Genomic DNA, 23,988 nt, shown 5'->3' with positions numbered 1-23,988 from the left:
CCTGGGCCCACCCCAAGATGTTCTAAGTCAGTAATCTTGGGGCCAATTTAGAAATAGGTCCTTCTAAGAAGTTCTCAGATGATTGTGATACTAAGCTAGTTCAGGAAAATGCAGCTTTGGGTGACTAATAACTCCATTCTATGAACCTCTTACACCGTTCACTTGTGAATTAAAACACCAATAAATCTAGGCAAATTGAAAAGTGAGGTGTCTTTGCAAATTGTAATTGAAACTAAGCCAGTTTAAATGAAACTTACAAAGGCATCTGTCTAGCTACTATTTCTACACAGCTTGAATCATTCTACGAAGCTACTCAGCAGAATTATGATGATAATCTAACTCCACATCTACAAAAGTACCCTTCTTTCATATTCTTAGAACAGAGTTAAGTGGTAAACAAATAACGTCTTTAACCATTAGTGGAGAAAATAACCAAGAGATGACATCTGTACTATTCCAAAAGTACGTTGTTTCCTTTATTTTGGAATTTTTTTATATTGTAAGAAAATTACATACAATATTTAGTGTGAATGAAGGCCTAAGAGAAACTTAATCATTGAATCAAGAAAAAATTACTTTTGTTGAGTTCATAAAATTCTGTGGGTTTAAATTAAAAGAAACATAATACGTGCATCTAGGAGAAATGTTTGCATGCACAGATGCCCAGAAGACCAAATTCTTTTCTTTGTATGCAGCCATAATTTCTAATTTCATAATTGACATGGATCTAGCCCCATGTCAGGCTCCCTGCTCAGTGAGGAGCCTGCTTCTCTTTCTCTTCCCAACTCGTGTTTTCTGTCACTATCTCTGTCTCTCTCTCTCAAATAAATAAATAAAATCTTTAAAAAGAAGAAGAAGAGGGATGCCTGGGTGGCTCAGTGGTTGAGTGTCTGCCTTCGGCTCAGGTCCTGATCCCGGGGTCTTGGGATTGAGTCCCACATTGGGCCCCCTGCGAGGAGCCTGCTTCTCCCTCTGCCTATGTTTCTACTTCTCTCACTGTGTATCTCTCATGAGTAAATAAATAAAATCTTGGAAAAAAAGAAGAAGAAATGGTGGCAGTTGAGCCATAGTTAGTTGTTGCTTATTTGACTTAAGTAGAACTAGTGCAGCAGAGCCTGAACACAGATTTTACCAGCTATCTGAGACTAGACAACTTATGTTCTAGAATTCCTAAAACTTTTCAGTCTGGGATTAGTAGAAGGTTTGAAGTATAAGGAAAGAGATTATATTAATGTTTACAAGAAAGCTAAGGAGTAGAAATAGAAAAGATCTCAGCCAACTGTGGTGTCACTGCTACACTATTCAGAGGAACTATGTTTTAAAAAGAAGCAGAAAGCTGAAAGTTGAATTTATTTGTGAGGGGCATCATTCATTTACAACAGCAGCAGTTGGAAAAGTGACTTTACAATTTCTTTGTTGAGTTATACAGAAATAATGAAAACCAGAAGGAGGATAGTGTTTGGTGTTCTGGAACAGGCTTAAGTGCCCTAAGAGCTTGCTTTAGGTCTCCCACAAACTTTCTGTTTGAACTTGAGAAAAATCACTTACACTTCATGAGCATTAATTTAGTAACGTGTACAGAAGCAGGATGGTAATCAAAGCTTGGATTTGGGAGCAAGCTGCCAGGTTTGAATCTCAGCTGTGTCACATACAAGACGTGTAATCTTGTACAAGTTAATATTTCTGTGCCTTGGTTTTCTCATGTACAGGATGGGAACAGTAATAGTACTTACTTCACAGGGTTACTAAGAGAGTTAAATGATTTATTATATGTTAAGCACATTGAAGAATGCCTGAAACACAGTAATTGTTTTAGCAATTATATGATGAAAACTTCCATCTAAAACTCAGTGGTTTTCAAATTACTTTAAGGAATGGAGCCTTGGTTCAAATGAAATGCCCTATAGATATCTAAGTAATAATACATGGAATTAGAAATGTTTTCATTGGACAGACACAGATGAGTTGAGATTCACATCCTCCATCTTTCCAACCCTTCCCAGGTAAACCTCTGAGTAACATCAAGAAACCACAAAATGATGGAGCACGGTTTAAAAACACTAATGAGGTCTTCCAAATCTGTCGTAGGTTGTATATCAGTTGAGAATTGTAGCTAGTATAGAAATCTGACAATAGTTGATTAAACACATATGGATTTATTCTTTGAAGAAGTTCAGCAGTGGGCAGCTAAGGCTTATATGGCAGCTCTCCAATGCCATCAGAAAGCCAGGCTCTCTCTGTCCTCTGGAGACCCAGTCATCATCTTCATGATGCAGACAGAATACTATAGGAAGGGGAAAGGGAGAAAAAATAGCTTTCTAATAAGCCTATTCAGTATCTTCTGTAAAAAACCTTCATCCTTAGATACAAAGGAGGGGGAAATGTAATCTTTTAAATGGATGTGTGTCCACCTAGAATTAAGGAAGGAGAGAATCAAAGGAAAGAATGGAATATACTAGGAAATGCCTCTACATATTAATTTTAAAATATCAGGATCCCTGGGTGGCGCAGCAGTTTGGCGCCTGCCTTTGGCCCAGGGCGCGATCCTGGAGACCCCGGATCGAATCCCACGTCAGGCTCCCGGTGCATGGAGCCTGCTTCTCCCTCTGCCTGTGTCTCTGCCTCTCTCTCTCTCACTGTGTGCCTATCATAAATAAATAAAAAAAAAAAATTAAAAAAAATAAATAAAATAAAATAAAATAAAATAAAATAAAATAAAATATCATTGTGTTTATGAGTACAAGGACTGTACAGGTTACTCCTGGATCAAGGAAATTGGGAAAAAAATAGCTCATCAATCAAAATCTGATTCTTTTAATTGGCTTTTAATTACCTTTAATTTGTATATGGTTTCTAAAAATATCTATTAATCCCTCTGGTGATTAAAATCATTTTCAGTGAATCTATGCCAATAAGTTTTAAACTATTTTCTTCTTGGCCAGGAGAGTAAAAGGTTAAATAGACGTCCATCTACAAAATAAGTGTTACCTTACAATTACAAAATTCATGATGTACACATGGAATATAGCATAATGTCCAGGACATATTTGATTTACAATAGATGATTATTCTTCATTCTCCCTTTATTACTCTGAATTTCAATGTCTTCATCAAATTAAGCCAATTATACCTAAGGTTTTATAAAGCTCAAACATCCTGTGAGACAATAAGAAAATCCCAGAAAATGAAAAACATTTGAGAGGAGAAGGGCTTTGGATACTTTCAAAAATAGGCATCAAGTATATGATTTTACAAATCTCAGCTCTTACATAAAAGCAAGACTAAAAGGAAAATAGAGGGGAAAAAAGTTTCACCCTCAGACAAGTCATCTTACCTAGCCAGCTTATTAAAAATGAACAGTTCTCTTATTAGTAAAACTCTTTGAGCCCCTAATATTCATAGGGCCACAGCAATTTATATGACTTCATGAGAAATCAAATTAAGTAGAAAATTAAGGGTCTGCACTAGATAGCCTTGAAGCACGGCAAGCATACATTCACTGAACTTCTACTCTGTATCAAGTTCCACACAAAGAATGAGTATTGAAAGCTGAATAAGACCCAAAACTTGACATCAGTGTTGGGTTGGCCATCAAATCTTATGCCCAGGTTACTATACCCTATGCACAAATAATGTTATATTGTTACTCAAAAACTGCCCTAAAACATTATCTACCAAAAACCACTTCCTGTTCCACAGTTCTTCTGCTCTTGTCGATACTTAAGACTAACTTCATTTTTTTTAGACCAAAGAAACCACCACACAGAATAGATCCTTGGAAAGTTTTCATAGGATGTATGGTGTTCTTACTAGTTCTGGAAGCAAAGGATCTTGTTGAATTAAGAAGATTATCTGTAGGGCACATATGAAAGCCAATATCTGAATTTATAAGAACATAAATTATAAAAAAAAGACTTGCCTAAATCTTAGGGAAAAACCCACTAACAAAGTCAAATTCCAGTTTCAAAAATTAAAGTGAGAATTGAAATATTGCCAAGCTCAGTTCTTCAAGACAAAAGATGGGAAACATATTTTGTGTGATATGCTAAGCTTAGCTTTTCTCATTATATGATTTCCATAGCATCCTCTCTTTTCCCTTTTTACCTCTTTGCTTTGAATTTCTAGTTTTGTGTCTCTAAGAAGTGAAAAGCAGCTGGAGATGCCAGGCTAAGCATGATGTACATCTCAAGTCATGTAGTAAATTTTTAGAGTCTTCCCTTTCCCTATATGCATAATACCTTTAGGAGGCCTGGAAGATGTCTTTATCACTTTCCTTTGAATTTGGTTGTGTATTTTATGCTTTAAAATCAAATCTTGAATCTTGAAACAGATTTGGAGAGTTGTTGTTGTTTGGCTAGAGGTACTCTGGGTGAGGAGATGATTTATTCCTGGGTAAAGGAGAACAGAGTCAGAAGAAGGAGGGGATGCTCCTTATCCCAGAATAAAAAGATCTCCATAAAAATGTCTTGATATCACCTGCTATCATGCTCTGGATAAGTTTAACAAACTTCTGAAAACTTCTCACTACCAAACTAACAGATTTAGTACTGCATTTTCTTTTTTTAAAGATTTTATTTATTTATTTATTTATTTATTTGAGAGAGTATGAGTGGGGGGAAGGGCAGGGGGAGAAATAAAGAGAGAGAGAGAGAGAGAGAGAGAAGAGAATCTCCAGCAGACTGAGCAGAGGAGGAAGCCCAATGCAGGGATTGCTCTCATGACCTTGAGATCATGAGCTGAGCTGAAATCAAGAGTTAAACGCTTAACCAACTGAACCACCCAGGTGCCCCAGTACTGCATTCTCTACCCATACCCAAAATTTAGGAAACTGAGCCTATGATAGAATATATTAATCTGTGCTTCTATCCAGAAACCGAATGTTTAAGAGCTTAGAACTACTTTTTTATTAACATTTGATTTTGAAATTCTGTTACCTAGAGTTAGAAAAAAAAGTAAATTCTTGGAAAATGAGAGGTACCAAAGAAATTACTCAAAAGGGAGCAGTTAATATCAGTGATAGATGTTAAGATTAAACCCTTCATATAGGAAATGGGTTGAAGACATCATACTATTAAATGAGCTCGGATATTATTAAATAAGGCTGAAATCAGCATCAAAGTTAGGTACTAAAGTGTGTGAGAAAAGGACTTTGAAAACTAGTAACCAGCTAACAATTGTTATTTATGCTTCATTAGAAAGATTATTCTCCTTAGATTCTCTGTGAAAATGAGATCAGTCTTTCTTTACACATCCACTAAGGTGACCTGCAAAAAGCAGTGATCTTGGAATCCGTCAACTTGGTTTAGATTGCAGCTTTAAACTAAAGGTAGTAATAATAACTGTCATCCAGAGTTGTTCCTATGAAGAGCTTATAAATGCTTAGTAAAATGACCACAAATTTGCTTTTTTTACATTCCAAATTAAAATTCATGTTTCCTTTGATGAAGAAGGAGGAAGGAGAGGAGAAGGGAATTCTTATTGAGATAAGTATGATGATTCACTTGTTCTTCTTCTAAAATAAGAAATCTATGGATGTTATCATTTTATCTTAGAAGAGTAAAATGGATTTCTTACACTTGCATCATAGAAACATTTTTCTTTTAGGAATGACTCTACCATTAAGCCTGCTGTGTTAAGAGGAATTTCAAGGATTGGGGAAAATATAGGTTTAAAGATCGCTTACATATATACCTAGCATTTTGTTACTAAAATGTTCTAACTTTGAGAGTAGTTGTAAAAATGATTACTTGTAGCAAACATTATTTCTATAACTTTGGTAGAATAATAATGTTCCTTAATATTTAGAAATGACTGTCATACGAAATCATATAATGATAGCACATCATCAAATACTCACCATTTCCTTAGGGTAGCCAAAATATCTCTTTTCTCCTAATAAGAGGAAAAAAATTCAAGTCTCATAAATTACTGAAATAAAATAGAATAACAATGGTATAGATAATGATAGAAGACAGAGTTTTTATTTTTCTTCATATAAATGTATGTATGGATGTATTTCTTTATATATATATCCTTTTCTGATGTAATGAGTCTGAATTAGAGAAACTCTTCAAAGACCCAGAAACATGTTAGAAGTTCACCAAAAAAGAAACATAAAGGTAACATGCAGGAAGAACTAGGTTTCTGTCAATATTTCACTCTCTCAGAATCCTGTGGATTTTTCAGTTCATAATCAAAACAGGGAAATCTGGGTTACCATTAAGTAGATTAGATGCCCCACAAGCTGACCAAGATATAGATAAATACATAGATATGCAATTTATTATTATTTTATAACTAGGTAAATGGGACTTAAACTTCCTCTTCTACCAATTTCATTGATTATAATATAGGATTAACAAAATTGCCTGGCTTCTCAATCCAAATGTCCATCAATGACGAATGGATAAGGATGTGAGATGCACACACAGACACATACACAAACACAGTATTATTGAGCCATAAAAAAGAATGAAATATTGCCATTTGCAACAACATGGATGGATCTAAAGGGTTTAATGCTAAGTGAAATAAGTCAGTCAGAGAAAGACAAATACCATATTATTTCACTTATGTGGAATTTAAGAAACAAAACAAAGAGAAAAACAAAGAAAAAAACACTCTTAACTATGGAGAACAAATTGATGGTTACCAGAAGGAAGGTAAGAGGGGGGATGGGTGAAATAGGTGATGGAAATTAAGAGTACGCTTATCACAATGAGCACAAAGTGTTATATTATATTATATTATATTATATTAATTATATTATATACCTGAAAGTAATATAACACTGTACATTAATTATATTGGAATTTACAAATAAATTAATTTAAATAATTGCCTGGGGATGCCTGGGTGGCTCAGTAAGTTAAACATCTGCCTTCAGCTCAGGTCATGATCCCAAGGTCTTAGGATTAAGCCCAACATTGGGCGTCCCTGCTCAGCAGGGAGTCTGCTTTTCCCCTCTCCCTCTGCCCTCCCCCTGATTGTGCTCTCTCTCTTTTTCAAATAAATAATAAGATATTTATTTATTTTTAAATTTATTTTTTAATTTAAATTCAATTAATTAACATGTAATATATTATCAGTTTCAGAGGTAGAGTTCAGTGATTCATCAGTCTTATATAATACCCAATTCTCATTACATCACATGCCCTCTTATGGTTTGTCTCCCTCTCTGATTCTATCTTGTTTTATTTTTCCCTCTCTCCCTCTATGATCCTCTGTTTTGTTTCTTATTTTCCACTTATGTGTGAGATCATATGATAATTATCTTTCTTTGATTTATCCTTAAAAAACTGAAAAAAATTAAAAATAAAATATTGCCTGGTTTCTGCTAGGGATGATGAAAGTTATCTTGTAATTTATGTAAAATATATTGTTGTATATCTAGTTATAAGCTGTTACAAGCTATACGCTGAAATTTGAAAATAAAGAGCAAAGGAATATAAACACTTTGATAAATGAAATTGTAACAAGGGCCTTAATAGCTGGCAAAAATGAGGGGTGGAACAAAAACAGCAAAACAAAGAAAATGCACCCTGACCATAAAAGCATGCTAAACTGTTGTGAAAGAAGAATAGCTCTACCATAAAAAAAAAGAAAAGAAAGAAAAAATAAAGAATAGTTCCTTAAACATGGATTATAAGTAATGAAGTTCAGAAGCTTAGACCATTTAGATGTGATGACTGAGTACCATGCTGAGAATTATGGGAGGAATCTGTGGCAGGTCTTAAGCATTTTTTAAAAGGGGAAAAAACTGAACTTTATTTTGTAGTTATGCTCACATGAAATTTTCAAAGCTGGAACTACAATATGGACATCCAAGAACCAGGAAATATATAAGTGAGGCAGTAAAGAAAGAATGGTGAAGAGAGGAATAAATATGATTGGCCACATGGAAAAAAATAGTTTTGTTTGTCAGGCACAGGTGAAATAAGTTCTTCAAAGATTTGTTAGGAAAGGAATATCCCTGGGGTTGTAGTTATAGTGGTTTGGAGAAAGTGATTCACTGACTTTTTCATATTCACTATCAGTCATACATATTTTCCAAAGTCTTGCTTAAATTTATGGGGCACGGCTCTAACTCTTATGGAATATACAATGCAAGTTTCTCTGTAGTCTAAAAATTAAAGATGGCTTATAAATTCTTGGAATATTAACCCTCAAGTTTTCTGACAAGAAAGATATGGCACAGTAGAAGTAATCAAAGACAATTTATTGAGGAAACAAATTACAAGGTATAGACAAACTTACACAAAAAGTAACGGTAAAAAATCTCAGTATCAATAATTATAAGAAACCATTGCAACTCCTAAAAAGGGAAAGGTGTAATGAACAAAATTAGCAAGATACACATTTGTCAGGGAGAAACTAATCTGAACAGCTATGGCCCTTAATATAGGAACAAAGGCACAAGCAGAACCATATAGAAACAAGGATGGAAGGAGATAGGACAAGGATATACATCACAGCTTCTGTGTCTTTCCATCGTATGATTTACTGCGAATACTTAACATAGGCAGAGCCTAACGGGAAACGAGGCAATGGAGTCCATTGTTTCAGTCATAGGAGGACAGCCTCCCACGGACAGAGCAAGATGGGAAACAAAAGTATAAAGTGGATCCAAAAAGTCAAATAGAGAGTATCTGGCACAAACTGCCCATTCTAAACATCTTCAAGTTGCTTCAGTGGTTTGCTGGATCAAGAACACATTTGGGTAAAAACAAAGTCCATTTAGTCTATCATTTCTTTTGTGCATTGTTCATGACCAACCAACATAATGAAAGAGTTGAATTGGCAGTACACACACACACACACACACATACACAAACGGTAAGTACATTTTTTAAAAAAATGGAGGATTGGATGCTTCAAGGATAAAAATGATTATCAAAAAGAATGAAGATTTTACAGTATGGATTGACCCTTTAATCTTTGTAGTACAATCAAAACAATGACATAAAATACAAATTTGGTTGTGAGAATGAATTACATCAGAATAGAATGGTCACAGAGAGAACATTAACAAGTAACCTTGAAACTATGGTAATAGAGTACACCGCAATAATCCCAAACAAAAGTACCAGAAAACTGATAGCATCTTTACACCAATTTAACCAACCAATATGTCATGGGAAAGAGGATACCAATATAAAGAGCTGTTCAGGTTAATTAATTAATGAGTTTTAGTCATAAGTTCAAGGACATAGCATAGCCAGGCTCCTAGTTACTAGAAGCTAGAAGACAAATAAATTGTGTGTTCACCAACGTTCCAGTCTCCAGTTTAGTTCCATAAATTTTCTCTGATGGCTGACACTCTTTTCCAAATGCTAGAGGCAGAATTACAGAAGCCATGATTACTGCCCTCTAGGAGGCTATAGGTTTAGTTGGGGAAATGGGCACATAAACACATAATCCTTTCCTCTAAAAAGCCCAATTGAAAATGGTTGTGATGAGATGGAAAGAGTAGAAAAATGCCTGGGCTGAGGATCATGAATATCTAAATCAGATTTTGCCACAGCTATCCTTCCTCAAGTTCCCTGAGGGAGATTTATAGATAAAGAACATCTGATGAGGAACAACCTTATTGAAAGTTTGGCAAGCAAAGCCCATTGTACAACCTTAGAAGTTATATCAGACTTAATGAGGTTCTTTTGCCCAGCCTAGGCAGGCCTAAGAGTCCTTCTTGTACCTAGGACTGATTTTCAAAGGGAGTAAGGGAGACTTGGTCCTTACCAACACCCAGCAGGAAGGAGGGCTCAGTGCTTCATCATACCACCAGACTAGACATAACTTACTAGACAAAGGGAAGCAAACCGCAGACAGGAGAAGAACTGCATGGACAGGGTCTCATTACATAATCCCCCTTTCTCTTCATCTTGACATTTCTAGACCCTAATACCATACCACTAAATAAACATCCCTGTTCCTGTCCTCTTCACCAGGCTGGGGTTCTCACAGCATGTCTAAGAGAATGCATCTCAACAGCATGCATTTGAAGAAAATACTTCAAGCTACCACTGTTCTTTGTTTTTTTAAGATTTTATTTATTTATTTAGACAGAGTGTACATGTGAGCAAGGGGAGGGGCAGAAAGGGAATGAGAGAATCTCAAGCAGACTCTGGAAGCATGGAACCTAACATGGGTCTTGATCTCATGATCCTGAGATCATGAGCTGAGCCAAAAATCCAGAGGCAGTAGCTCAATCAGCTGAGCAACCCCAGTGCCCCAATCCACCAGTGTTCTTCAAGTCTAGGCCTAGAAGAGACACAGTGCCACTTCTAACTCTTTCCATTGAAGGACTGGCTCAGATTCAGAAAAAAAGAAAATAAAAGTAGAATTCCCAAGCATTTGTACTTCACTACAATTCTTGAACATAAAATAATCCTATCAAGCACACCCAAGAATGAAGTAAGGGGCAGTGGTGAGGTGTTAGTGCAGATAGTAGTCATGAGTTCTCTCTAGAGAACAGCATCTTTTGTTTAGTGACCTTGAGTGGCAATAAGTAATATTAATTGGCCAATATTGTCAACCAGCTAGGAGTTTGGGACAGTTGCCTAGTTCCTGATTGATTAAATATATATCAGATTTGCAAGCAGAAAAATATAGAATAAAAAGGAGTCAAAGGAAATGGAAACTCAAAATGAGAGAAGTTCAGATAGTAAGTGAAGGGAAGATCTGACCTCACTAAATCTAGATGGTAACAATTCACTCAAAGAGTAGAGTTCAGGAGAGATGAATTAAAAACCATATAGGGATCCCTGGGTGGCTCAGCAGTTTAGTGCCTGCCTTTGGCCCAGGGCGTGGTCCTGGAGTCTCAGGATCGAGTCCCACGCCAGGCTTCTGCATGGAGCCTGCTTCTCCCTCTGCCTGTGTCTCTGCCTCTCTCTCTCTCTTTGTGTCTCTCATGAATAAATAAATAAAATCTTTTTTAAAAAACCATATAGAATAAATATGATGTTTAGCAAAATGTCTTCTTAAAGATTATGAACTGTGGAATAGGAACATGATGAATTCAGTTTCTTATAATTTAATGTCCTTTCTTTTGTGCTCCCTCTCCTTCAACCAAATAAGCATGTTTATTATTTTAAAAAACAATAATGATAAACTGGGAATATTCTTAAACTCCCAGGCCTAATCTGTTCAATCAAAGGGAACTATAGATAGCATTCTGTTACAGAATGTGAAGGAAATAAAGACCAAAAGTAGTTGAAAAACCTTTGAGCCAAATGTGGGTTTTTTTTTTTTTTTTCTGTTTGAACTGATGAATTTACTTATCCAACGTAAACTAACTTAAGAAACACAAAAAGAACTTTTTGTTTCAAACTCATTGTTTACATAGCTGCATATATTGCATTAATCAGTTTTAAACATTTATTTTTAAATTTGTTGCCTTTAAATGTGTTTCTATTTTATTTGTCAGATTTTCTGGTGTAGCAAGTCTCCAATTTTATAATGAAAGTCAACAAGAAGATCAGCTTTCATGTGTAGAGAATTGCTTTCATAGGCAATATTTGTTGCTCAAAGAGTAGCCATCTGCCTTCTCCAGCTGACGGTTCATAGCCAGTAGCTGTTCTCTGAGACTACTTTTCTGCTGTTACCTTAATGTCAATTATTTGAGATTAGTTTATTTGGGTGGGGGACAGAGAGAGACTGTGAAACAAATTATGTCTAATGGCTGAAACCAGAGGAGTCAGGCAAAATTTCAGAGAGCAGCCAAGGCTGGAACTGCCCAGGCCCAGGGACATCAGTGTGAGTAATAAAACCGAATCCTCTGGAGATACTTTGAAATTTTAGCCTGCAGTATCTTTAGAAATGTTTCACAGTGAAATTGTATTTCCAATTCCATAGCCAATAGTTGTCACAACCACCTCCTCCACATTCTCCCAAACATGCAGTGGCTTCTAACTCTGTTCATTTACAGCAATCACTTCAATTTATACCAACAGTGCACGGTGGAGGGTAAGGCACACAGCCACTTATTCAATCATTTCAAAACAGGGCTGCAACATCTCTTCCCTCTGCACATTCATCAGAGGAATTGTGCAATCTTCATCAAGTGTTCCCAAAGAATATTCAAAACGGATGATTGATAAGTACTACAGGAGTAGCTTGATTCTTAAGACTGAACATATGAACCTCACTTTTCTTCATGGTCAGAGGAAGGAGAGAGAAACAGGAGAAAGAATATAAATGTGGTCTCTCACTTTCACTCTCTCTCTCTCTCTCTCTCCTCCACCACTCTCTCTTTGGCTTTAATTTTCTTAAAACTGTTTTTCCCCAAAAAGAACCAAACCACAGTTACCATAAAAAGATATGTGCTGCATGCTTATTTAACTTCTTAGTACTCTCTGTGCTTGATCTAATGAGGATGCAGTCATAACCCTTACTCTATAAGGTGATTATAAAGATAAATAATGTGAAATGCTTAGAAGAGTGCCTGGTCCATAGTAATTAACCAGTATATGTTATCTGTGCTTATAAATCTTTACATAGGACTTGGGTTGATATGCAACATAGTCTAACCTCGGTCCTTATGTGAACTGTAATTTATAACCTTATTCTCCCTACTGTTAATCATTTGGACATGGACTTGTCTTTCAAAGACATCATATTCGTGTTATTTTTTTTTAAGATTTTATTTTTTTATTTATTCATGATAGTCACAGAGAGAGAAAGAGAGAGAGGCAGAGGCATAGGCAGAGGGAGAAGCAGGCTCCATGCACCGGGAGCCCGACGTGGGATTCGAACCCGGGTCTCCAGGATCACGCCCTGGGCCAAAGGCAGGCGCCAAACCGCCGCGCCACCCAGGGATCCCCATATTCATGTTATATATTCAATCCTTTAACATTGAAAAATAATAATGATCACTTTTGAATACTTTTCTGTCTTTTAAACATTCATGGATATATAATTCATTAATTCCTCAACTGAAGACTAATGCTTTTTAATCATGTTCATCCAACTGCCACTACAAACTTAAATCTAATAAGTCATTTGTGTGGGGTTTCACTTTATTTTTTGGATAAAACTCAAGTACTCTTTTCATTCTGAGAAATCTTTATCTGTTAACAAACAATTAACATTTAGAGCCAAATGAATGATTAGCTATGATCCAATTGTGTTACATGAAGTAAATATTAAACATAACTAGATAACAAAATCCCAATAAAGTGGATTTTGGTCTGTTTTTAGGACTTGTTTTCATGACTTTGGCTAAATTCATTATTCAGATAACAACCTGCCATTCACTGATTTCTGAATAAAAGAAAGTGAGAGCTTATGTTTTATCTTTTCAGAGTGTGCTGGGTAAACACAGAGTATGCTGTGTTTTTAATCTAGTAGAATTATTTCCAGTTAAGACATATAAACTCTTACAAAGTAAAATAATCATGTGGGATGTTAATAATGTCTAGTTCTGTGGGTACTTTAGCAGGGAAAATGGTGACCAAGAACAGGATTCATTCTACACTGTTAGCCCAATAAAAGGTGCCAGGTACACCTTATTCCAAGTGATTTCTCTTTTTGTTTGGAATGGCAGCCAAGCATGACAACCCAGGTTGGTAGAAAGAAATCTTAGTTTAACAATATGCCAAAGGGAATCTGAAGATATACATACCCTACAACACAGCAATTTCACTTTGGGAAATATATTCTTGCATATATGCCAAGAACACTTGCATGTGTAAAGATGCTCTTCCTACCATTACTTATAATAAAGAAAAGCTAGAAGGAACTCAAATGTCCAAAACACACACACACACACACACACACACACACACACACACACACAGGATAAGAAGATTCTATTGTGTGAATATTTTAAAATAAATATAAACTAAACTTAAATATAAATAAACTTAAATATATCCTTTATATCCTTATTCATAAATCCATTGAATGACAAAACCATCATTCAGAGAGAGACATACAATACAATATCACATATGCAAATTTTGAAAGCACAGACTGTTATGAGATGATGGTAAATTATGTAACAGATAAAAGGGATGTATACTAACTTTAGAAATGAAATTTCTTCAAGCTAAGAAAGGATGGGAAAGGTTGGGAAGCTAGGAATTTTATGTGTAGTTTTAATAGACTTTTTAAGAATTTTAAATACAAATGGCCAAATCTTGACATTTGTTAAGTCTGAGTTATAGGAAATATGTGCTGTTTAGTTTATTCTCTTTGATTTTCCTTATAATTAAAACATTAGTGATTTTAAGCTAGTTTTCTAATCACAAGAGTGACATGTAAACTTGGATCAGATCTGAACCAGAGTCAGTACCTAGCGTAAGAAAATTGTGTTTGGGCCATCAAATGGCTTTCATTCTTCTCCTCAAGCTGATGATGCAATTATGATTCCAGGAGATTTGTCCAATTTGAAGCAGACCCTACTTGAGGGTATTTAGTAAACAATACTTACAGAGGCTGAACAGGTTGGCCAGGGCCTCTGATAAGGATGCTGGACGCCACATAAAATGGAAAATAGGAGTACTAATGAGGAACCTAGCTGAAAGTTGGTACACAGCCTGGGTTCACCTGACAGGAAGAAACAAAAGATAATAGACTGAAGAAATAAAACTAAACTGAGACTAACCACACCTAATATTTTTGATGGCTTTCCTAATTTTCTACATAACTTTATCATATTATGTGAAGCATTGTGCCACTTTACCTCTTCACATGGGTTGCTTTATTTTATACTTATGTCTGGGCTTGCTTTATCCAGTTGTGTGGATAAGGGAACTGAGCCATTGTAACTAAGTGTTGAAACTGGAGTTTAAATCTAAATAAAGGAAAAGAAGGAAGGAAGGAATAAAAGGAAAAAAGGGAAGAAGAAGAAAGGCCCCACAATATAGTTCAGTAAAACAAAGATTTCGGGGGAAATATCTAGGGAGAAAAATTCAAGTAGTATAAGGGTAATAATTTTTTTTCATAGTTAAATCCATTGTTGCTACAAATGGAAAAGCTGACTGACAGTACCTCTACCTAAAGAATCAGAAGAAACTATCCTCATGCAAACAATACTCTTGGTTATCATTTCAAAGTTTTCTGTGGCCTTTTTCATACCTTAAGCTGAAAAGAGCAGGTGAATAAATATGAAATAACTTTGGAACAAAAAGAAAAGAGTAAGTGATTCTGCATAAGTGTAAATCAACATTCAGTTGGGGAATCAGGGGAAAAACTGAGCATATACCAGTTGAATGAGAATTTTATTTTTACATCTTATGTTTAACATTCCAGGCTTATAATGAGAAGCCATTTTTGTCAGTGTCTGCTCTTCTTATGAGGCAAAATGCAGTGTAGACCAAAAGTCTGAATGACTGAAGATCCTTTGAGAATATAATTATTCAGGCAACTTAAAGGAAATGGGGTGGGGAGAGACCTACAGATTAAGTTCTAAAAAAAAATCCATATAAGTAAATTATGTTTAACTTTATAAGAAATAGATTTTTAATTGGAAATACCTTTTTTAATTATAGGGATCCTTTAACTTTATCATACTGGAGAACTGAGCATGTTTTTGTTTCCAATCGTTGAAAATATTATTAAGAATAAGTGGCAACTCTTAAATCCCTTTTCACTGAGTACCCTCCACCTCCTACTTCAGGAAAGAAGCAATAAATTAAGTAAACATAATTGACACCTGAGTCACTTTCTAGGGAACAGGAAGCAGAGCTCTTTCTGATTCTGGCAGTCCCCAATGTAAAACAAAAGAAATCTTATGATCTTCAATGAAATTATGGCACCTCATGGGTTCAAAGCTATGCTAATTGCCAAAAGTCTTTCCTCAATACACATTTTGAATATACTTCCATGATGGGGAGCATGATTAAGCTGGGATACCAAAGTAGAATAAATGCTGTTTTTCAAAGGAAGTGTCAGACAAAATTTATAAAGCAGTTAAACATAAAAAAAGTTACATGATTCTTAGACTTGTCAGCCACACTGAGTTGATGAAAGAGCAAGTTGTAAAGAATTAGTGAGTTAAGATTTTTGGAGAAAACTCTAGGGAGCTACAAAGGGAGTAAGCAACCAGATAACACAGTGAAGTTTGAGGCTATTTCAGGTAAGAAATACCTAGAGATGGAGGGGGACTTTCACATAACCCATTAAAAATGCTCCACAGAAGAATCCTCTTCAAACAGCTGCTGCGATCAGAGAGCACAGAGCCATCAGATGTCAACGTAGTCAAAATAAGTACATTTCTGCTCTCCTTAACTATTACTCCCTCTCCTTTATGTCCACCCTGCCCTGAACCTCTGCTGAGACAGAAAGAGTAGCCAATAATTAGGGATGGAAATTTTTAAAAGAAGTGACTGGACATTCTCCCTCCCTGCCACACATATAATAAGAATAAAGAAGGATCATGAAACTACTATAGGTGAACAAAGCTAAGTACCCTCTGCTTTCCCCTAAAAAAAAAAAAAAAGACAATGGACTTCATTACAAGTCTCCAAATAAGTAGATATATTTTTACTGTTTTTATTCATTTACAAATGAGCTTTCCATTTTTCAAATAATCATTTACAAGTTTATTTTATGTAATTTTTACTGAATTGCTATGTATCAGCTACCAGCTCTACTAGGAAAACAATTCTTCTGTTACTCACTGTGTGCTAACAGTAATGGTCCTACAATGAGAATCAAAAAGATCTTTGTTTTTTTTTTAAGATTTTATTTATTTATTTGACAGAGAGGAGAGAGAGAGAGAACAAGCAGGGGGAGCAGCAGAGGGAAAGAGAGAAGCAAGCTCTCTGCTAAGCAGGGAGCTCAATGTGGGACCCTATGCGGGGCTCCATCCCAGGATCCTAAAATCATTACCTGAACCAAAGGCAGACACTTAACCAACTGACCCACCCAGGTGCCCCAAGATTTTTGTTTTTGTTTTTTTCCCACGAACTAGAGCTAGAGGTAAGAGTAGGAGTTTGAAGAATCAGAATATTGCCACATTCTTTTTACACCATCCCATATTTTCATGCCTAATGATTCCACATTTGTAGTTGAGCATAAATGTGAGCCCCAAATTTCAATTTCTTCATTACTCATTATATGGAAAAAGCAAAGGAGCCAAAGACCCTATTGCACATAACACAGACAACTCAAAAGAGAAATCTGTACAAAAGAGCAGTCTAACAAATAAAATTAATGAGTTGTCACCAACAGTAATTACCTAAAAATATAGTAATGTTAGCAATGTTCTTTTTGGGGTGAATAGTTTGTTCAAATTTAGTATAAATTAGTTGGCATTTAACTTTTAAGGATGCTAATTTTAGAGGAAATGTATTTATTGGATTAATTTTATTTTGATCTATTTAATTTTCCAACATAATTTAAATTATTATTTCTAAACACAATATGCAGTACTTGTAAAATCCTTCTTTATTAGTATTCTGCAAATGCCACTGGATTCATTTTTTTTTTAAGATTTTATTTCTTTATTCATGAGAGACAGAGAGAGAGAGAAAGGCAGAGACACAGGCAGAGGGAGAAGCAGGCTCCATGCAGGGAGCCCATGCGGGACTCGATCCCAGGACCCCAGGATCATGACCTGAGCCGAAGGCAGTTGCTTAACCGCTGAGCCACCCAGGTGTCCCTGCCACTGGATTCAATCACAAAAATCTAAGTAGTCTTTAAAGGGATATTCTGTTCTTATAATAGTGTTGTGATGATGGTCATCTACCTGACACTAAACAAATTTTTAAAATTTCAGCTTGGCCAAAATGCGTGGAGAATTTATCCATTCTGCCATTCTCACTTCCTAGATTTTGTGTTAAATGAAAACTCTTCGCACAAAAATTAATCATTCACCATGAGTAGACCCTTTGCTAGGCAATAGAAGAGTGATAGATACATTTATGTATTACCTTTATCTACAAACTCTTGAGATTCCAGTGGTCCTGAAGAGGCCCTGGATTGGGCCTTTGTGAAAAAGTTTTCCCTAGCCATAAATCTTATAGAAGTTAAAGATTTCCCACTATAAGACAAAAAGAAAGATGACCTTTTTCAAGTAAAGAATAGTAAGCAGTGTCGGGCTAGGAGATGTTACGTGTGCTTGGCTTAGGGTCCTACCAATTCAGAAGTTGCCACTGTCGGGCTGCAGAAAGGCCCAGAAGAGGGATTTAACAGAGTTTCATGTACCCCTAACCACATCAACCTAAATCTTCAGCATAATTATCTGAGGTGTTGCAAAAATTGCTTTCAACCCATACAATACTAAGCTTTATCATCTGGATTTCAGGTAAACTGATGATCCTTCCTAATTACTACACAGTGAGTAGGTATCACACGTGTGCACTTAACCGGCCATCATTTAACAATAACTAAGCTGTAGGGGCACGTAGGTGCTTCTATCAGTTAAGAGTCTGCCTTCAGCTCAGGTCATGATCTCAGTGTCCTGGGATCCAGTCTGGAGGGACAGGTTCCCTGCTCAGTGGGGAGTCCACTTCTCCCTCTCCCTCTGTCTCTCCCCCTGCTCCTGCACACTCTCTCTCTCAAGTAAATAAATAATTACTAAAATATATTTGAAAAAACAATTACTAAGCTGTAAACATATCCAGTCGTTGCAAGGAGAATTTAAGTGTGGATATTCAGAGCCTGCAAAAATAGGACCGACGGAAAGTATTACATTCAGGAAATAAATAATGTTATTAATAAATCACCTTCTAATAACATTATTAGAAATAAATATAAATAAGAAATGAGGCCTACAGAACCTCTTTGAGCTCCATTCTACAAGACAAAGAGAACATTTTTTAAAAATAGCTAATGTCTGGGGCATCTGGGTGGCTCCAATGGTTGAGCAGCCAACTCTTCATTTGGGCTCAGGTTGTGACCTCAAGTTGTAGGATTGAGCCCTGCAACAGCCTCCAGGAGCTCAGCGAGGAATCAGGATTCTCTTTCTCTCTCTCTCTCTCTCTCTCTCTCTCTCTCCCTCTACACCTCCCCCCACTTGCATACTCACTCTCTTTCTCTCTCTTTTTCACATAAATAAATCTTAAAAAAAAAAAAAAGCAAGTATCTGCCACTGAAAAGCAGCTTCAGTCAGCTTAGAATGTTCAGATGATCTCTCTGGTAAATGAAGTAGATAATGGGCCTGTAGGATCACAGATAGCCAAAGCACCATATTATTCCAACGACTGAGAGGCAGTGGTTCTCAGTAGCAAGTCCACAAAAGAACAGCTTTCAGAATATACCTCAAACAGAATAATTCACAACAACAAAAAATAATGAAATAATCTGAAAAGGATTTTTAAAATAAATAGATTTAGAGTACTCAGAGCTAATGAGGAAGCTGTATCCTTGACATAAAAATAGATCATCTTCTTTAATGAATGGAAGAGGTGAAAACTAGCCTTTGGAAGCCTTGGTAAGAAAACAACGTGGTCACAAAATTAAATACAGAACAAGTGTATTTAAACTAAAATTTAAGGAGTCATCTAGAACAGAGCAGAAACACATAAAAAGTTAAAACGCCTCCCAAATGGAGTCAGAACTCAAATTCCCAGACTGCCTTGAAGCTTGGATTCAGTTATGTATATTTGACTCCACTATTCAGACATTCACATTTGAGACTTTGATTTGAAAGTGAGCCAAGAAAGGAATTAGTCTGTTTATGCAACTTCCACTTTTTTTGGCATAAGTAGTGAAAGAGCAATTGGTATTTTGTGGTGGCAATCAAAGCCAGAGTGGTTGCAAGACAGTCTTCCTGTTGTAGAAGAGGCCTCAGAGTTCTAGGAAGGGTTGTTCTCCCCTCCATATATACTGAAGAAATAGACATGGCAGCTTGCTTGTCAGAAAAATTCTGTGATGTAGTTTTGGAAAAAATATTTTTCTGCTTGGACTGAGAATCATAATTACAAATCGTGAGTTAAAATATTGGCAAACTTCATTAATATATAAATATTGACTGCAAATAATAATAATGACTTTTTATGTTTAAAACAGGATTAAATACCCTAGAAAATTACAGTTTTAATTATCTTAGCAGAACATCATTATGTCCTCTTTGAGTTTCAACGTCAAACCAACAATATTTAACTTGGAACACAAGCCCTTATATACTTTTCAGTGAATTTTCTCTATAGAAAGTCTCTCACTTTGGAACAAACTATATCTTAAAAAACATTTTAAGTCAAATATATAAAATAGATATAGATATATAGGATATATATATATATCCTCAAAACCATTTTAATATAGCAATTATTTCCTATTTTAACCCACAGATGTGAAATATAGCATATACTTGAGCAATAATACCACCAAGTGTAGAAGAAAGAAGCTAGTTGAGAAAGAGCTCAGAAAATGTGTGACTAAGAAATATATTAAAAAGATGGTCTAAATAATTGGACTGAGCAAAACATATCTCTTAAATAAGAATACTCCAGACTTTTTAAAAGAGAAAACATTTTTTTCTTTTCTGTGATTATAAAACATCATTATAAATCTTAAATAGTTGATGGAAAAATATGTTTTTAAAAAGTAAAAAATCACCCTAAATTCCAATACATAGAAATAGCCCCCATTAACAAAAATGGCCTCTGATTTATAAATGTCAATAATTTTTCTGTTTTTAAATAAAGATATATGTTAGGGGTGCCTGGGCAGCTCACTTGGAGAAGCATCGGACTTCGGCTCAGGTCACGATCTCAGGGTCCTGGGTTTGAGCCCCACGTGGAGCCACACATGGGGCTCCACACTCAGCAGGAAGTCTATTTGTCCCTCTCCCTCTCCCTCTGGTCCTCCCCTGCTCATGCTCTTTCTGTCTCTCTCTCAAATATATAAATAAAATCTCAAAAAAATATGCTAAGGAATTAGATCACATTTTCATGCCACTTTTAGTATTATTAAATATTTCCAATTATTGATGGTGAACAAAGGCATGTATATTCTGAGGTGCCTGGGTGGTTCAGTAGACTTAGCCTCGACTCTTGGTTTTAGCTCAGGTCATGATCTCAGGGGCATAAGATCAAGCCCCATGTTAGGTTCTACATGCAGCATGGAGTCTGCTTGAGATTCTCTCTCTCCATCTTCCTCTGCCCTTCCCCTGTTCTCTCTCTCTCTCTCTCTCTCCCCCTCTCAAAAATAAATTAATTAATTAAATCTTTACCAAAAAAGAAATGTGTATTCTTATCTCTTTCTAAAAATGCCATAAATTTAATTTAAAAATTAAAAATATTTTTTAAAATACAAATAAGGAAAGTAGGGGAAATGCAAACACTAAACTGCCAAATTGCTTCTATAAAATAAGGTGGAAAAAACAAAACCATTTGAATCAGTTAACATAATTGAGTAGTTTGGCTTTTCCTTTCAAAATACAGGTGCATTCAGTTTGCTTCAAATGAAGAAGATCCAGTTATTTACTACTAATAAGAAGTATTCATAAAGTAGAGTATCAAGAAAGATTAAAAATCTAGAAATGGTCAGAATATTTCAAATATTTCTTGAAAAATAGCTTACTATTTTAAATACTATTTAATTAAGCAGGGTTTACAACAACAACAACAAAAATTAATTGGAAAAATGAGAGAAATTTTCATGATAAATGATATATAATCAATAAGGCATACAACCATAAGCCTTTGTGCCTCAAGGAAGGGAATAAGGAATGCTTCTAGAATTATAAAGAGAAACTGACAAAATGATTAGCAAATGTATTTATCAAGCGTACCTCTTTCAGAATTAAGAAACATCCTAAGAAACATTATAAGCTATAACATGTAAAATTCAAATATACAATAACTGAGCTTAAACTAGTATATTTTATAAACTCTCTATATATGTCCCTAGAATATGAGCTTGTAAAGTCATACAAGCGCTTCCTTCGGCCCTGGAGTCCTGGGATCGAATCCTACATCCAGCTTCCTGCATGAAGCCTGCTTTTCCCTCTGCCTGTGTCTCTGCCTCTCTCTCTCTCTCTCTCTCTCTCTCTCTGTGTGTCTCTCATGAATAAATAAATAAAATCTTTTAAAAAATAAATAAGTAAAATAAAATGAAAAAAATTTTGAAGTTTAAAATTCTGTCATATTCCAGAAGTAGATTAGAGAGGAATTTCCAGTTCCCAGCTCCCATATAAGAACACCACTCTTCTAACAAGTGAAAAGCTGAGCAGACTGAAAAATAAGCAATTCCTTTTTGATGCATGAGAGAGAGAACACAAGCCAAACTGCTGCAACCAGGACTGGAGAGACAGACAGGTGAATTGAGGTAATCATAACTTACAGAGAAGCAGAGACTCACAAGCAGAAACTGCCTCAGGAATCAGTAGCGGGAAACCTGAACTATAATTAACACATTGCTAGTGGCTTGGTGGGGACAACTCTTGAAAGTTAAAAACTCCAGGGGACCCAATCATAGGGGTCCTCAAAGTATCGTGAGACTTGACTCTCACAGTAAATATTAGAGAAATAGTCCCTCAGGTTTCTAGGAGAAGTAGGGGAAAGAAACCACTCTGAAATACTCCAGAGCACTCATTTTCTAAAGAAGGACTGCCCTCAAGAAAAACTAATTAACCAGAACCTAGCCTGCTGGGGTATTATTCAGAGTCTAACTGACCTAGGGAAAGGAAATACCAAACTGCAGCCCACTCTAGCCATCCTATCTCCTCTCTGGGAACAGAAAACAAACAAAAGAACTGAGAAATACTTGTGAAGTTCACAATCCAGAGGCATAGGCTCAATCAAAGAATGAGATCTAAACATGAGACTATAGAATGCTTCCCCTCCATATTTCTAAAAGCCTATTTACAGTCAGTTCTTTTACCTGGTACATCATTTCCCTCTATCAAAAAAAAAACATCGTGAGTCATAACAAAAGGTAAAAAACAAACAAACAAACAAACCCCCCACTATTTGAAGAGATACAGCAATCAGAAGAATTTGACATAGCAGGGATGTTGGGATAACAGACCAGGAATTTAAAACTACTATATTAATATGCTAAGGGCTCTAATGGATAAAGTATACATTATGCAAAAACAGATGGGGAATGTCAGCAGAGAAATAGAAATCCAAAAAAAAAAAAAAAGGATCACAAAGAAATACTAGAGATAAAAACACTATAACAATAATGAAGAATGCCTTTGGCAGGTTCCCTGGGAGACTGGATATAGAGGAGGAAAGAGCCTTTGATCTAGAGGATATACCAATAGAATCCTCAAAAACTGAAAAACAAAAAGAACAAAGATTTTTTCAGTCAACATAACAACAACAGAATATCTAAAGATTGTGGGTGGGAAAACCATGAAAGGTACAACATGTTATTCCTTTGGGCATACCACAAAGGAGAAGAAAGAAAGAAATAAATAGAAAAATTATATGATAAAATAATGACTGAGAAGCCCAATGTAAACCTGAAAAAATGTCTAATTCCATGAGGAAAAGTGCTTGTCCCTCTAATGGGAAGAGTCTCATAAAACCAATGGCCACCAACTGGCTGTCATATCCCAGAAATGGTCCATGTTGGGGGTGCAGCATTAGCCTTTGTTGCTGTCAGTTGGGTGCTCAACAATGGCAGTAGTAAGATCAGATTTCCTGAGTAAAGGACTCTGTTGAGCCCATACATAGCCTCCCTCCCTGCTATCATGGTCATCTCATTCATGGGCCCATTGTGCGAGTACTGAGGTAATCAGGGGTGGGGGGGGAAGGGACCAACAACTAGAGTCCAAATCATTCTGTAATGCTAATTATGAAGAATATCCTCCACTTTGGATAATTCTAGATAATGGATAATGTAGATACTCTGGTGAGTATCTACATAGGGTACAGAGGTATTTGCTTATTTTTCCTATTATAAGAAGCATAACCATATATATTTCCCCCACATTTCCTGGTCACCTATTTTCCAGTGTTCTTTATTCCGGGTCACTAAACATTTAGTCAATTAGCCAATGTCCATAAATCAACATAGATACAAATCTCAGTTCATCTTTTTTTCCCATAAAAAATGGACACCCAGGGCAGCCCAGGAGGCTCAGTG

At 35.8% G+C, this 23,988-nt stretch overlaps 1 long non-coding RNA gene across 1 annotated transcript in view; it reads right to left on the bottom strand.

Moving 5' to 3' along the window:
- Window positions 1–449: 449 nt before the first annotated feature.
- LOC144303760 (uncharacterized) overlaps window positions 450–23,988 on the bottom strand; it is a 57,174-nt gene continuing 33,635 nt past the window's right edge. Inside the window, exons 4-5 of the long non-coding RNA XR_013370735.1 lie at window positions 5,858–5,892; window positions 450–2,284 (exon numbers count right to left, since the gene is read on the bottom strand). This is a non-coding gene — a long non-coding RNA (uncharacterized LOC144303760). The remainder of the gene's footprint in view (window positions 2,285–5,857; window positions 5,893–23,988) is intronic.

The sequence above is a fragment of the Canis aureus genome, chromosome 33, assembly GCF_053574225.1.
Source record: "Canis aureus isolate CA01 chromosome 33, VMU_Caureus_v.1.0, whole genome shotgun sequence".
NCBI lineage: Eukaryota > Metazoa > Chordata > Mammalia > Carnivora > Canidae > Canis > Canis aureus.
This window is presented reverse-complemented; position numbering and strand designations above follow the sequence as displayed.